The following is a 15621-nucleotide window of genomic DNA, read 5'->3' on the forward strand; positions in this document are numbered from 1 at the left end:
GTATATTCCACGAGTTCATCATAACATCAAAGATGCTCAACTTGTATCTTGTACAAAAAGTAGTCTGACGTGAAAATTACATCAAATTAACTATAATTGTCACCTTAAAGAACTGAGAAGGATACACAAAGGAGAAAAGGAGACAAAAAAGCATTCATAGCATCATACACATACCTGGAGATTAATGACAAGGAATGGAAGCCTTTTTTCCAATTTCTGGCTGAAATTGAGAAGCGAACAGTAAAATGCAAAAGAGAAATTTCATATTAATAGTCAAGAATAAGATGCACAATTTTCAAAATCACAATTTCACAGTTAAGTCTGAAAGAAAAAGGTTTTATCCTTAATTTCCTAGATATTTTTTTCAGCAGTTCTGTTAGACCCCCGTGAAAAGTTGTAAATCTATATACATGTTATGGTTATATATATAAAAATAATAAAAAAAATAAAAAAAAAAAAGGGAAATATCAAACAATACAAAATATCAGATACCCTGAAAATTGAACAATTCACAAGCATAAGCTATTAGGTGATAATGACACGAAGTCAGGAATTATTAGTTTAACATCCAGTACTGCCTCGTACCTGACTGTATCTGTTGGGATATTCTGAAGGCAAATGTCCCTTCCATATAAGAATTTTCAGCAGAAGTAAATGGTGTAATGAGAAAAATGAAGGGCTAGGACTGGGAGTTATGGAGCAAACTACTCCAAATGGTTTATAAAATTAAGCGCTTCAATCAGCCATATAAGCCAAATAACACATGCACACACCCCAAATTTCCCTTTTACCTACTTGTAAAAAATCCCTTTTACTAGTTGAACAATACAGCCATACAAATACAAATTTCAATCTCCTTTAATCAAGAAAATTGATATTTTACCTTCTGATATTTTAGTCCAAAACTGAAATGACTCAACGAGCACAACAGTATAACCTTCTGATGTCGAAAACAAGGCACACCAATCCGCACACATGTTACCTCCCCAGTAGATATGAACAATTTCAAAATGCATAGTGAATGAAAGGTGAGGATATCATGCCATTGTTCCAAAATTTTTGAAGGAGGTTTCTTCCAAATTTGAACCAGTTTACTACTAATTAAAACAAATCTCTTGATTCAAATTGCATGAAGGTAACAGCCATTAGACCAGCAAAGGTATTTCCACTTTAACTAGTACTAAGCTTGCCAGGCTTCAATATTAATGTCTTTATCTTTTCTCTGTAAAGTCCAAAGAGGCTCCACTAAAGGATTTAATTCCAATTACCACAAGGTAGGTTTCCAACAAGCCATAACAGCTGGTTTTAAGGAATTGTTAAATCTAGCAGCATTACATGTTAGCCAGAGCTACCAGAGAATTAAAGCAGGAGTCTGCTGTGCAATGAGATTAAGTGCATTTAGCTCTCCAAGAATGAGAAATCAGTGAATCTACACCAAAGAGACTTGAGAAGTGATGCCAAACAGCTCCAGAGACAGAACATTGATTCAAGAGAAGAGCACCAAATTCAATATCCCCAACAACACATTTGCTGCATTTATGGGCCATTTGAACTCCACAACTTTAAATATTAGAATCTCAAGAGATCCCATTATGCTTCAACTTCCAGATAAAGACACTAGCTTTCAAGGGCAAAATGGAGTCCCAAATAAACTCATGCCAAGGGAGGAAAGAATGGTGAGGCCTTAATAGATACCAAGCCGATGAAGAAGTAAAAATCCCATTTGAGTTATGCTTATAAACCCCAGTATCTGATCCTGTTTTTTGCTAAATAGGAGTTTTGCAAACTTCAGAAATCAATGACATCTAATCTTCTTGTAATCTTGTGGCAATAATATAAAGAGTTTCATAAGAGACTTAAGTGGAGGGGAAGCAAAAGGGGCAAGTATATAATGAGTAGTCAATAGTAACAAACTCACAATACGACGAAGATTATATCTTTATTAGAAAGGTAATAACAAAATATGCGGAGGTCTCAACAAAAACCAAACTTTATTGTTACAAGCCACATCAACATATACTAACCAAACAATAATTATCACAAAGACACCAATACTAGCTACTAAGATTATGGTCCATTTATTCTTGGATTGCCTCTGTTTGTTCCACTCTGAAGAAATTTTTTTCTGATTAAATGAAGCCCAGCTACAACATCTCTCATGTTCATTCGTTCTTCTGGCTGTTCGACTGAACATGCAACTCCAATCTGAAAAATCGAAACCAAGCACTCTTGACTTTTATTTCTCCTTGTAATGTTGTTATTTTTGCCATTATTTCTAGTTGTCTCTTCTTCCCTTTCCAGAAAAAGAATTGGATCTGCAATCTCTACTACTCCTTGAAGCAAGGCTGTCTTGACAAAGGAATGTAGGCTTAGACTGTCCTGAAAAATGTCATCAGTGGGTCTCTTTCCTGTGAACATTTCTAATAGAAGGATCCCATAACTGTACATATCACCATAGGTTGATACATCATTCCCCACACCATACTCTGCAATTTGAAACAAACACACTGCATTAGAATGCAACATTAGTTTCTAAAAAAAAGAGCATTTATGTTAAGAAAGAAATGAAAGAAATGTTTTTTCACCAGGAGCGGCATAACCGATTGTTCCCCTTAATACCATAGTGCTGGAGTGACTGGATGAAGAGCTATGGCTGCTTCCAGGAGAGAATCTTGCTATCCCGAAATCACCCACGTGTCCAATCATTTCATTGTCGAGAAGAACATTGCTCGGCTTTAGGTCACAATGAATGATTTGTGTTTGACAATAATAATGTAGATATTCCAATGCACTCGCAACATCAATGGCGATATCCAACCTCTGAAAAAGATCTAGACTTCTTTGGTCCTGATGCATTTCATTTTCTGTAGCAGTTGGATGCAACCATTCCTCAAGGCTTCCGTTGACCATGAACTCATAAATTAGAGCCTTGAAATCATTACCATGATAATCAACACTTGAACAAACTGTAAGAACCTTTACAAGATTTCGATGTCTGATGTTTCTCAAGGCTTCACACTCAACAACAAAGCTTCTGAAGGCCCCATGGCGCAAAAGGTTGAGGACCTTGACAGCAATTATAGTTCCACTCTCATCAAGAACTCCTTTATAGACTGATCCAAAACCACCCACACCAAGCAAATTTGCTGAAGAGAATCCAACAGTGGCTTTTAGGAGACTTTGGTAAGATATATTCAAAAGCAAATTTCTTGAAGAACTTGATATTGACACTTTTCGTTTCTTTCTCAAGCAAGAAACAAACAAGTACACCACTGAAGTTAATCCTAGTAGCCCCAAAACTGTAGATATTATTAACTTCCAGGTTAAGGTCAATTTTGTATTCCCAGGCTCTTTGAAGTTGCATTTAGGCAAGTGCATCTCAGGAATTCCCCCACATAGTTGAACGTTCCCTGCAACTAAAGCTAAACTTGAATTCTTGAAAACGCCATCTGTTGGCACCGACCCCTCAAAATTGTTGTGTGATATATCTAAAAGCTGCAATGAGTTCATATCCACAAGAAAGTCAGGGATTTTTCCCGATAAATTGTTCCGAGAAAGATCTAATTTTTGAAGTCCTCTCAAAGAGCCAAAACATGGCGGAACAATTCCATGGAAAAAGTTTCCTCTCATTTGTAGAAACTCTAGCATAGTGCAACTGCCAAGACTGCTAGGAATTTCACCAGATAACATGTTCCTTCCGATAAATAACTTACCCATATTCTTAAGATTTCCAACTTCGATGGGAAGTGGACCCATAAGATGATTTCGGCACAAGGCTAGGCCAATTGATAAAGATGAGAGACCAAAGATCTGTGGGGGTATGGAGCCATTGAGATTGTTATAAGAAAGGTCGAGTGCGATCAAAGATTTGCAATTACCTAGACTTGATGGGATGCTTCCGCCAAGGTTATTTCTAGGTAAAATAAGTTTAAGTAACAAAGTTAAATTTCCAAGAGAGTGTGGAATGATGCCTGAGAGATTGTTTCGCGATAGATCGAGACTCTTTAACCTATGAAGCCTACCGATAGCAGCTGGAATGTTACCTGAGACTTGGTTCCCACTCAAGTATAATGATTCTAAGCTGACAAGATTCAAGATTCCACTCGAAATCATTCCGGCTATTTTATTTTGAGATATTGAAACCAATCTTAGGGTCAATGATAAGTTACCGATACATTCGGGTAAGACACCACCAAAATTGTGCCAAAAACACTAACATGGTGGCATTGGTCAAAGAGCATATAAAAACTCAAGTTATCATCTTCTCGGCCACTTCCCAAGTTGTTCTCAAAAGAAGTAAACATTTTGAGCCTATGCAGCTTTTCCAAAGAAGGCACATTTCCAGTAAATTTGTTTGCTGCAATTTCAAGTCTCTCCAAATTTGAGGCATTGGTGTACTAACTTGATTTATTTTGGAGACTGGTTAGTATGTGACCATTATTACGGGGTTGATTGAAGTTGAGTTATTGATATAGGAAATTTCAAGGGGATTATTTCTTTGAGGATTGAAGGTATTGGTCCAGTTTGGATAATAATTGTTATTAATTCGAGGTTTTAGTGGCAGGTTTTGGGATTAGATCCATATCAGATTTAAGGATAATAGTTGGTGTAGATCCAAGAATGAATTCTTGGTGAGTTTGAGAAAAGTGTGTAATAGTTCATGGTTTTGGAGATAAAGAATTTTCTATCAAAATGTGATAAGAGTTTTCTGGTCATTAGGTATGGAGCTACTTTGTACTCGATGGTGTTGTTTTTATTTTTATTTTTATGAGGACATAAATTTTATGCATGTGGCGAATTATCAGAATGCGCAGCAGAAGCGTGATATTTTGGTTATAATTAGGAGTTCAAATTTTGTGTTGATTTTGAGAAATTAGTCGTGACTTAAATTTTGAGACGATACTTGTAGTTGGATACTAATCGCTCAGTTATACCAATTATGTTATTGATGATTAACTTTGGAAGTAACCATTAGGTTACCAAAGGTAGAATACAATGAAAATTTGGAAGTTATACCGTACGAGTCAATTGGGGTTAATACAGATTTTCGAATAGAGCTATTAATCTTTCAGATTCATTGGATGTTGTATTAAGGCTCTTGTGGAAAATGAGATTTTGGATATCATAGCCATCCTAGGAATACTGGACGTGTTGTGCCACTGGGGACTAGTACGAGTATGATGGAATTGCCTGTGGAAGGTTTAGCGTGTTTTGGATTGTATATTCTATCCTGCTTTAACGTCATGTTTGACCTTTCAAATTTCGAGGACGAAATTGTTTTTAAGGGGGGAGGATGTAACACCCCGTATTTTTTTTAGTGTATCTTTTTTTTTAATTGAATGATTATTTGTTATTAATTTAAAATTTGATTATCTTGTTTTAAATTTTCAGATTTTAGTGGGTTTATTTTTTTATGATTTTTTTTAATTTGTGAAAATTAAATTTGACATGTTTCCTTAATATTAATAGTTATTATGCATTTAAATTCTCTTAATTTAATTAGTTTGTAGGTTTTAAAAATTATTGTATTGTTGGATTTAATTATTTTATTTTACTTAGTCACTGTATTTAAATTTATTTTATTTAAAACTGTGGTGTTGAAATAATTTTTTTGTTGGAATTATATGACCCAAGTTGTGAGTTTTGGACCTCATTTATTTTCCCTCTATTTTTCTTTTCCTTTTCTTTTTCTTTTCTTCTTTTCTTTTTTCTCCCCTGGTTTCTCTTCCCGCGCGGATCTCTCTCTCTCTCTCTCTCTCTCTCTCTCTCGTCGTGCCACCGTTCCTCACCCAGCCCGCCGCCGTCGCCCCACCGTGCGCGACACCGCCCACCCCATCGTGCTCCCCACCGGCCGACGACCTCACCCCTTCAATTTCAGCCCTCATCGCGTCGCCGTTAGCCCCCACGCACCACACCAAGCCGCGGCACTCCTTGCCCCACTACGCTGCCGTCGCACCACCTCCGGCCACCATCTTCTCACCACATCATCATCGACCTTCTAGCAACCTAATGCACTCATCCTTGGCTCCAATCTGTCACTGGTGAAACCCATATATCTCCATCTTCGATTTGAGCTTTTTGGCATTTAACCGCCACCCACGCCGCCACCCATGGCCAACCACCACCACCACTAGTTTCACCGACATCCCTAAGCCCTACCCTATCAATCTTGGGTCTTCGTTTACACCCATTCAAAAGTGGGTTTTTGAGACCCACGGCCACAGTGCATTTGGCACTGTTTTGTTGTTGCGTTGCCGCTTCTAGCACCTCCGTGATCTTTCAAAAATTATATTATAGCATTGTAAGTATTTTTTTCTCGAAGAACTTTTGAGATTTAAATGTATTTTTGCGCTAATTTATATTTACTGTGAATTTGTTGTTTGTGCTGGACTGAATCCGAGGAATAAGGGGGTCGGTTGGATTGGATGATGGAGTTGTTTGTGTGATTGGTTTATGCTATGAAATTTGTTAGCTGTTTCGGAGTTAAATATTGGTGTTTTGAGTTTGACGTTAGTCATGGTGGATATTGGTATTTTTTTAGGAAGTGGTGATATATTTTGGGATTAAGAGGGTTTTAAGTTTTGAGAAATTAAGATAGATTATTTTAGAAGCTTAGGCTTAAATATGGAAATCCGTGATTGATTGAAAACTTACGGAAATTGTGTGATTATTTTTTATAGGTGACGATTTATAGTTGACTCGACATTTTTTAGGAAAATTCTGAAAAGCTAAGAAGTCCAGGTAAGCGGAGTTCATATACTAGTTTTGCATAAAAGAAATAAAATGAGGTTGACTTGGAAAATAAAGGTGTTTGTTTTTTAAAAGAAATGATCTGAAAACAACCTCAGATGTTTATTCTGCATATGCATAAATTTAATATAAGATAAAGTGTTTTCTGTCATGACTGGTGTAGACATGAGCTAATTTTGTGCACTTTGTTTCTGAACTATATAAAAGAGCGAATAAGGAATTCTAAAAGTTTTGTTATGAACAAATGAGAATATTTTGTTTATGTTTATCTCGAACATGTGAAATGATCTGAAACTTTTCAGTGTTTTGTTTTGATATGATGTGTTATCTGAAAATCTTGGCATGAAGTTCTGATTCTGTATATGTTTGTAACCGGATTTTAGATGAAATCCGTTCTGTTTCTGTTAAGGCCCTGCCACGGGTATAATGGTGGTTTATAACCCTACCACGGGGGTAAAACATGGAATATGGCCCAGCCACAGGTATAATGGTAGTTTATAACCCTACCACGGGGGTGAAATATGGAATATGGCCCAGCCACGGGTATAATGGTGGTTTATAACCCTACCACGGGGGTTAAACATGGTATTGTCCCGATGTGATGCTAAGAGATGATTTAATTATAATGTTTCAGTTTGGAAATGCCAACGGATTTTCTTTTTGGAATAAGTTTATTTTTCTGGAAATTTCGCTCTAATGCTTTTGTACAAAGTTTTGTTTCTGCATTCTGAAAATAAATGTTTTGTTCTGCTTATCAAAGGTTATAAATGCTCATGTTTACATGCTAGTATATGCTCTCTGCTTACTGAATTGTTAATAACTCACCCTCTTATCTCCATAATATTTCAAATGACATTGATGGTTCAGCTGAGGATCAGTATTAGAGTTTATGGAGAAGATTAACAGTGAATGGTTGTTGGGTATCTCGTGGTATTAGTGTTGATGTTGGAAGTTATTTATATTTCTTAAGTTTGCTTCAATGGATTTAGACGGTTTATAGAGACTTATGTTAATGTTTCATTATTTCTAGTTTGTTATTTGAGACATGAAGAAGAGTTGTTTTTATTTGAGTTGCTGGATTGAAAATTGGATAGATGAGTTTATATGATTTATTTAATTGAAGTATTTACGTTTGATTTGAGGTTTAGGAAAATATATATTCTTGAATTTGGAAGTACTCTAGCCTTGTTAGAGTTGATTATCAGGGTATATGAGTTAACTCTTCGGACCCTCCGGGACGGAGCGTTACATTGGATATTGAAAGAGGAATGGAACCAGTAAATTGGTTAGAGGCAACGGAAAAGTGCCGGAGATTAGGAAGAGTAGTTATGCCCAACTCCCAAGGAAGATTCCCTCGCAATTGATTAAATGCTACATGGAAACTCTAATAGAAGAGAGATTGAAGATTGATGGAGGGATGGTACCTGAAAGCTTATTTTCAGGAAGTACAATAGTTGTAAGATTTCTAGTTGGCCTAGTGCATTTGGAATACTCCCATCCAAATTATTTGAGTTTATAAAAAGTTCTTCAAGTGAAGATAAGTTCCCAAGAGATGGAGGAATACTTCCAGTTAGTCTGTTGCTGCGTGCATAAAGTACTTGAAGCTTTGACAAGAAGCTAAACTCGGTTGGAATATCTCCGACAAATTTGTTATAAGAAATTCCACTGCTTTCGATGTTAGAGCAATTGGATAAATTGGAAGGGATTCTGCCCACCATCGAATTGTTGTTCAAATTTAATATCTTCAGTTGATTCAATCGACCTATTTGTGGAGGGATTTCATGATCAAAACTATTGTTTTGCAGATGTAGAAGCCTTAGAAGGCTTAAATTTCCAATGAATGGAGATATAGAGCCCGCGAGCTTCAAAGATTCTAGGTGCAACTCAATGACCCTTTGGTGCCGATGACTGCATGTAACACCATACCATTGGCAAAAATGGGTGGTTTCATTCCATGAGCTAAAAACCATGAAAGGATCATGGCTTATTTTGGCCTTAAGTTCAAGCAAGGCTAGTCGGTCGGTCTCATTTCCAGCCATGGCATAGATACTGTAAGAACCAAAGCACAAGACATAAGCAACAAGAAGGATGCAAAAAGCAAACCAATAGAATAGTGAAGTACTCAAGGTGGGAATTTGCCCCATAATGCCGGGAAAACTCTCAAGGAGATGAAATGAAATGAAGAAGGCTAAACTGTTTGTTTTTGCAACTCATGGGAACAGAAACAAATTCCGAGAAAAGAAAATGGACACTTCCGCTCAATACTTTTCCCCTAACATATAAGATTATATATATAGCCATACCATCTTCAGTGCATCTTCTTCAATTATATATGACATGATAATCAGTGGTGTATGTATTTGCTTGTAAACTTGTGATTATAAAAGTCTCTAATTAATGACCCACAATTGGCCATATATGTTGGATCATGTTCTTGTTGTAATTTGTTGCATTGCATTAGAATTCCTTAAATCAGCACCATATATAAAGTAGTTCTATATATATATGCAATCCGGCCATCATGTTAAGGAAATTTTATATATTATTCTTGACCTAATTCCATTTTATATAAAACATGAGATATGTTCCAGTGAATAATCTACTTAATTCGTACCAAACTAATTATATTAATTAGGATATTAAGATGATCAGACACATTGTTTTGACTATTTAATATTTATTGATGTTAATTTGACTATTTGACTATACCATGTCCAAGATTGGTATTAGGGTGGTTGGACCATTCAAAGGGATGTATAGGTGGTCATGGATTTATATTATGTCATCTCTGCCAAATGGAACTTCTTCTCCCTTCAGCTTCTTCCCTAATTTTCTGATCTTTTTCCTTAATGGAGAACATTAATATATACCAAAGTTTTGGGAGGTTCTTCGTTAGAATCTAGTAAAATATAAAATATTTTACGAAAATCATTTTTACGACTTAGTTTATACTTTTTTTTTTTTTTGATCGAGATATATAAGTTTTTAATGCGTCAAATTATACTTCTAAAATAATTTTTTATATTAAATAGTGTTAAATACAAGATTAAAATCAAATTCTGTCTCTTTATATATTTTATGACGCTGATCATCTGGTGTATGTGTTGCATTTAGAAGCTGCTTCATGCATTGAGGTCTTAATTAAGTGTTGCCAAAGAAAAACAAATGCTAGGGTAACTTTCAATTTGGAATGGAAGGGGAGTAGGAAACAAAATACTCTCTTGCATTTCGTACATTTAAAATCTTTATTTCGTAGCTATTTTGAACCAATGATATCTTTTGCTATCAATACAAGCAAATAGATAAACAAGTACAGTATTGTTTTTCTTTATCTTGGTTCACAAGACTGTTCATGCGGGCCTGATTTTCTCTGCTTCGGTCCAAAACTCAGGTAATCGGCTTCACCCGGGTGGTTATCGGCCCGAGTTTTAAACGTTTCTATAATTGGATTTTCTTAGCTGACTATACTCAGGGGCTAAGGGTAAATTATCCGAGTACTTGGTTTAAATCCGAAATCCGATTTGGAATTTAAAAAAACAAATAGAAAAATTTTACATGATTTAGTACTAGTACGTACGTAAGAGGACTTGTCTAATACTAAGTAAATTAAAGCATAATCTCAAATAGCCCGCTTGATGCTCGTCTTTAATAATTTGTCCGGCCAAATTGAATATTTAACATAACTTGATTCTTAATTTCCTATTAAATTAAAATTAGAGTCTACATTATTTTCAAACGATAAAATATTGCTTGTTAGTTTAGACAGAAGGCTAATCTAATCAACAATTCATGAATTATTAGAAACATGTAATTAGAGCCGGCCGCAATATTTCTAATTAAAGAAGAATCATGAAAGAGTATATATTTGTTTTTCAATCCAGTACTAAGAGAAATCATGTATACATTAATTGTAAATTCATTTTTGTCACCAGTTACGAAGCCACATAGGGAGCAAACGTGTGATACTCCGTATTTTAATGTGTTTTTTAATTGAAGGATTTTTTTTAATTAATTTAAATATTGATTCTCTTGTTTTCACTTTTAAATTTATCGGATTTTTAGTTGGTTTATTTTTATGATTTTTAATTTGAAAATTATATTTATATGCTTTCTTAATATTAAATATTGTTTTACATTTAAATTGTTTTTTTAATTTAAATTAGCTGTTTGTGAGTTTTAAAATTATTGTGTTGTTGGATTTTATTATTTTAATTTCATTTTATCATTATGTTTAAATTATTTTAATTGACTTGTTGTTTTAAAATATTTTTCATTGGATCATTTTTGTAATCCAATATGTGAGGATTGGATCTCATTTCTTTCCCTCCATTTTTTTCCCTTTCTTTTTCTTTTTCCTTCTCTTTTTCTTTCTTCTTCTTTTTCTTTTTTCTCTCCTCTCTCTCTCTCTCTCTCTCTCTCTCTCTCTCTCTCTCACGCGCGACATCTTCTTCCTCTCCCTGCGTCCGCGTCGTTCTCCACCAGCCCGCCATCGTGCGCCTCCGTCCAGCGACACCGCCCAGCCCATTAGCTTCCCCTCCCTCTGGTGACCACCCCCTTCAACCTCAGCCTCCCTCGCGCCACCGTGACCCCCACGCATAACACCAAGCAGCGGCCTTCTCTTCGCTCCAACGCCGCCGTCGTGCCACCTCCGGCCACCATCTTTTCACCACTTCATCCTCAACCTCCTAGCAACTCAATGCACCCATCCTTAGCCCCGATCTGTTACCGGTGAAGTAGATCCAACTTCATTTCCGTTTTGGGCTTTGTGGTCTTCGACCGCCCTCTACGCCACCATCCACGGCCAACCACCATCACCATTAGTTTCACCGACATCCCTAAGCCCTACCCTATCAATTTCGGGTCTTGGTTTGTCCCTATTCAAAAATGGGTATTTGAGACCCACGGCCACAGTGCATTTTGCACTATTTCATTGTTGTGCCGCCACTTCTAGCACCTCCGTGATCTTTCAAAAATTATATTATAGCATTGTAAGTATTTTTTCAAAGAACTTTTGAGATTTAAATGTATTTTTTGTGTTAACTTATATTTACTGTGAATTTGTTGGTTGTGCCGGACTGAGTCTGAGGAGTAAGGGGGTCGGTTGGATTGGATAATGGAGTTGTTTGTGTGATTGGTTTATGCTATGAGATTTATTGGCTGTTTCGGGTTTAAATATTGGTGTTTTGAGTTTGACGTTGGCTATAGTGGATAATGGTGATTTTAGGAAGTGATGATATATTTTGGGATTATGAGGGTTTTAAGTCTTGAGGAATTAAAATAGGTTATTTTAGAAGCTTAGGTTTAAATATCAAAATCCGTGATTGATTGAAAAGTTACGAAAATTACGTGATTATTTTATAGGTGACGATTTATAGTCGACTTGACATTTTTGAGAAAAAATTCTGAAAAGCTAAGAAGTCCATGTAAGCAGGTTCCTATGCTAGATTTGCATAAAAATCAAATGGGCTGAGGTTGATTTTTTTGAAAATATCCATGTTTTGTTATGAAAAGAGATTTGAACTACCTTAGTTATTTGTTCTGCATTACTCATGAAATTCTGTTTAAGAATAAAGTGTTTTCTGGCATGACTGGTGTAAACATGAACTATTTTGCATTTTGTTTCTGAACTGTGCAAAAGAGAGCGCATATGAAAGTTTGTGCATAAAATTATGTTTTGTGATCTGATTCTATTTTGTTCTGAAGATATTCTGTACTCTGGTGTGATATGATTTCTGAAAACTTTGTTCTGTTCTGAAGATGTTTTGTACTCTGATATGATGTGATTTCTAAAAACTTTTGGCATGACATTCTGAATCGGGATGTGGTTTGTGGATGATGACCTATTTGACCTACCACGGATGCTAATAGTGGCTTCTGTTTGGGTTGGTACCAACTGTTCTGTTTTTTGTGTACCCACTTTGGAAACAAAATGGTTTTCTGGTGGTCTTTCTTGTGTACACACTCGGGGCTCCGAGAATAAATAAGGGGAATATTCACATTCTGTTTCTGCTCGGTTAGCTACTAGGGTTTGCACAACCCTACCACAGGGTTAAACATGGCCTCTGATGCAATGTGATGTTCTGGTATGATGGTGGTCAGTTATGTTATGCCAAAAGACTTTGAATAAGAATATTTTTTTTGAAACCTTCGCTCTGATATTTTGATAGCATATTTTGACTCTGCATTCTGAAAAGAAAATAAATTGTGTTTTGTTCTGCATTCTGAAATCTGTAAATGTTCATGTTTGCATACTAGTATATGTTCTCTGCTTATTGAGTTGTTGATAACTCACCCCCCTCTTATCTCCAATATTTTCAGATGAATTTTGGATATTTCAGCTGAGGATCAGGACCATGAAGAATTGGGTGAGATGACTTAAGAATAATGGATTAAGAATAGAAAATTTTCGATGAGTATTAGTGATTTTTGATAATTATATTGTTGAAATGTGAGTTTATGTGACATGTAGAGAAGTTGGTAATTTTTGGGGTTACTATATTGAGGATTTTATATACGAGTATGTGTGGTTAATTAAATTTGAAGTGTTTACGTTCGATTTGGAGCTTTTGAAAGAGTATTAACAATGTTGGAGTTGAGTATCAGGTAATATGAGTTAACTCTCCGGACCCTCGGGGACGGGGCGTTACAAAACGCACCCATTGGATTTTAAAAAACTTGCGGGGCATCCCTTTAAATATTAGTTTAAATGGGACATTTTAGGAAGTAATTTTGATCTCCATGCATTGTTTGTAATAAAATGTAACGTCCGTTCTTGTGGTGAGACTTTCAAAAAATAGTTTTTAAAAAAAGAAGACGAGAATTACTGATCCTTTTAAAACTTTTTTTTTCCTTTGGTGTGATAACGTAAGAGCCATTGCCATTGCTTTGGCTTTCAATTATGTGTTTCATGCTAGGACTAAGTATGTTGAAATGGATTATCATTTTATTAGAGAAAAAGTAGTGAACAAAGACATACAAGTTCGATATACAAGATCAAGTGGCAGATGTTTTTACTAAGGGTCAGACAGCCATGCGTTTCAACTACATTCCAAATTGATGGTGACTCTTCCGCATTAATTTCCGGGGGGGTGTTAGAGTATCTGCCACTTGATCCTGTATAGAAATATATTGAACTTGTATGTCTTTGTTCACTACTTTTTCTCTAATAAAATGATAATCCACTTCAACATGCTTAGTCCTTGATATTGATCGAGCTTTGACCAAGTCTTTAGGCTATTATGATTCTGTACAGCACATTATTTTTTAATTCAAATATTTTTTTGTCGTAAACTTCTCTGCATGTGCGCGTTGCACTCCCATAAGAAACTCACCTCAATTGTAAATTCATAGTATAAATCAATGTAAATTATATGTTGTTCGGTATCCAAGCCGAACACTTTTAGTCCTTCATTTTATTGTCTTACATTTGTACTAGTATTAGAGATGGTGGTTCTTTGAAATTGGCTTTTTTGTAGGATAGCTAGGGAGGTAGGATTATTAGATCATGTTGGAATTGGAATGCAGAGGTGGGATCCTTCTAATACAACGTTATTGTTTGATATATGTGATGTTAGCTTTAAAGGAAGGTGGAATTCTGATATAGTTATCTCATATATCTTTTTTTACAAGCATATTCTAACCATCCTGAATAGGAGAGTTCAGAGGGCCATATGCATGATCTTTTTTCTTTTTTTATTTTTACAAGTATGCTAAATGGATAGATATACTTACCTCCCTTAAACGACTTTTCTATAGACATCATTGATTGAATGGGAGCAAAAAGTCAATGAAATTCAAAGTTGGATCTATAGTGATTTAAGTATTAATGATCTCATGTTGCAATTGATATAAACTGCTAGCCACAAATCACGATTGGATCATAATCCTTTATGGAAAACAGGGTCTCCTCTAAACCCAAGTTGCCTAACTATCTCAAACATTATGTCCCTTCTTTCCTAAAATACCTCTATTGAGGAAAATGCTTGAGATAGGAAGGGCCATTCATTCAAGAGAATACCTTCAAGCCGGTCGAGCTGTCCAATCCCAAATAACAGCCCTCTAATAATAGGCCTCCACGTAACTCTTTCAATTTACATATCTTGCACCATTCTACAGAAGATCAAAAACTCTTCCGCAAGTCCATGCCCCTCATCGTCTTCCATACGGATCAAACCCAAAGACAAACCCAGCTTCCATTTTTCAGTGCCCCTTTCGTCTTCCACACTGACCAAAACAAGCGACCGACTGACACAAAGAAAACAAGCTTCCATTTTCGGTGCCCCCTTCATCTTTCACCCTGACCAAACCCAAAGAATACAAAGTCACCATCAGATGGAAACACCATGTTTGAACCTATTTTTCACTCTGGAAGTTGTTTAGAAATTGGACCAAAACCATATATGGAGGATGAGGACATCTGTATAGATAATCTTCTTGAACATCTAGGTCCAATTGAACACTTTTCTTCTCTTGGAGCTTTCTATGAGGTTTGTAACTAAATTGTCGGACTCGTCTATTTAGAAATTATAGTTCTAACTTGTCGATTACTTCAAGTACTATATCAATGAATAAACAATGCAACTTGTTGATCATTATTGTCCTGTTGCAGGTCTTTGATGGTCATTGGGGTGTAAATGCAGCTTTGTTTATTAGAGAGAACATTCTTCAATTTATTTTTGAGGACTCTCATTTCCCCATTTATTCATCTGATGGCCATGGGTGTAGATGACTTGAAGGACATCTGGTTTTTCTACACTCTCCAAGGTCCGCTTTCGTTAAAGGCAGTGAGGTGCACGAGTGAAGGGCTTTCATGGGTGTAATCAGATGTAGAAGGATGTAGAAGGTCTATTTGGAGGTTGTTAATCACATGAG

The 15621-nt window shown here is 35.9% G+C and overlaps 1 pseudogene; it reads right to left on the reverse strand.

The window, feature by feature from the left end:
• Positions 1–1956: 1956 nt before the first annotated feature.
• LOC121240894 lies at positions 1957–15020 on the reverse strand (annotated as a pseudogene).
• Positions 15021–15621: the final 601 nt, after the last annotated feature.

This window comes from Juglans microcarpa x Juglans regia, chromosome 7S (assembly GCF_004785595.1).
Source record: "Juglans microcarpa x Juglans regia isolate MS1-56 chromosome 7S, Jm3101_v1.0, whole genome shotgun sequence".
Lineage (NCBI taxonomy): Eukaryota > Viridiplantae > Streptophyta > Magnoliopsida > Fagales > Juglandaceae > Juglans > Juglans microcarpa x Juglans regia.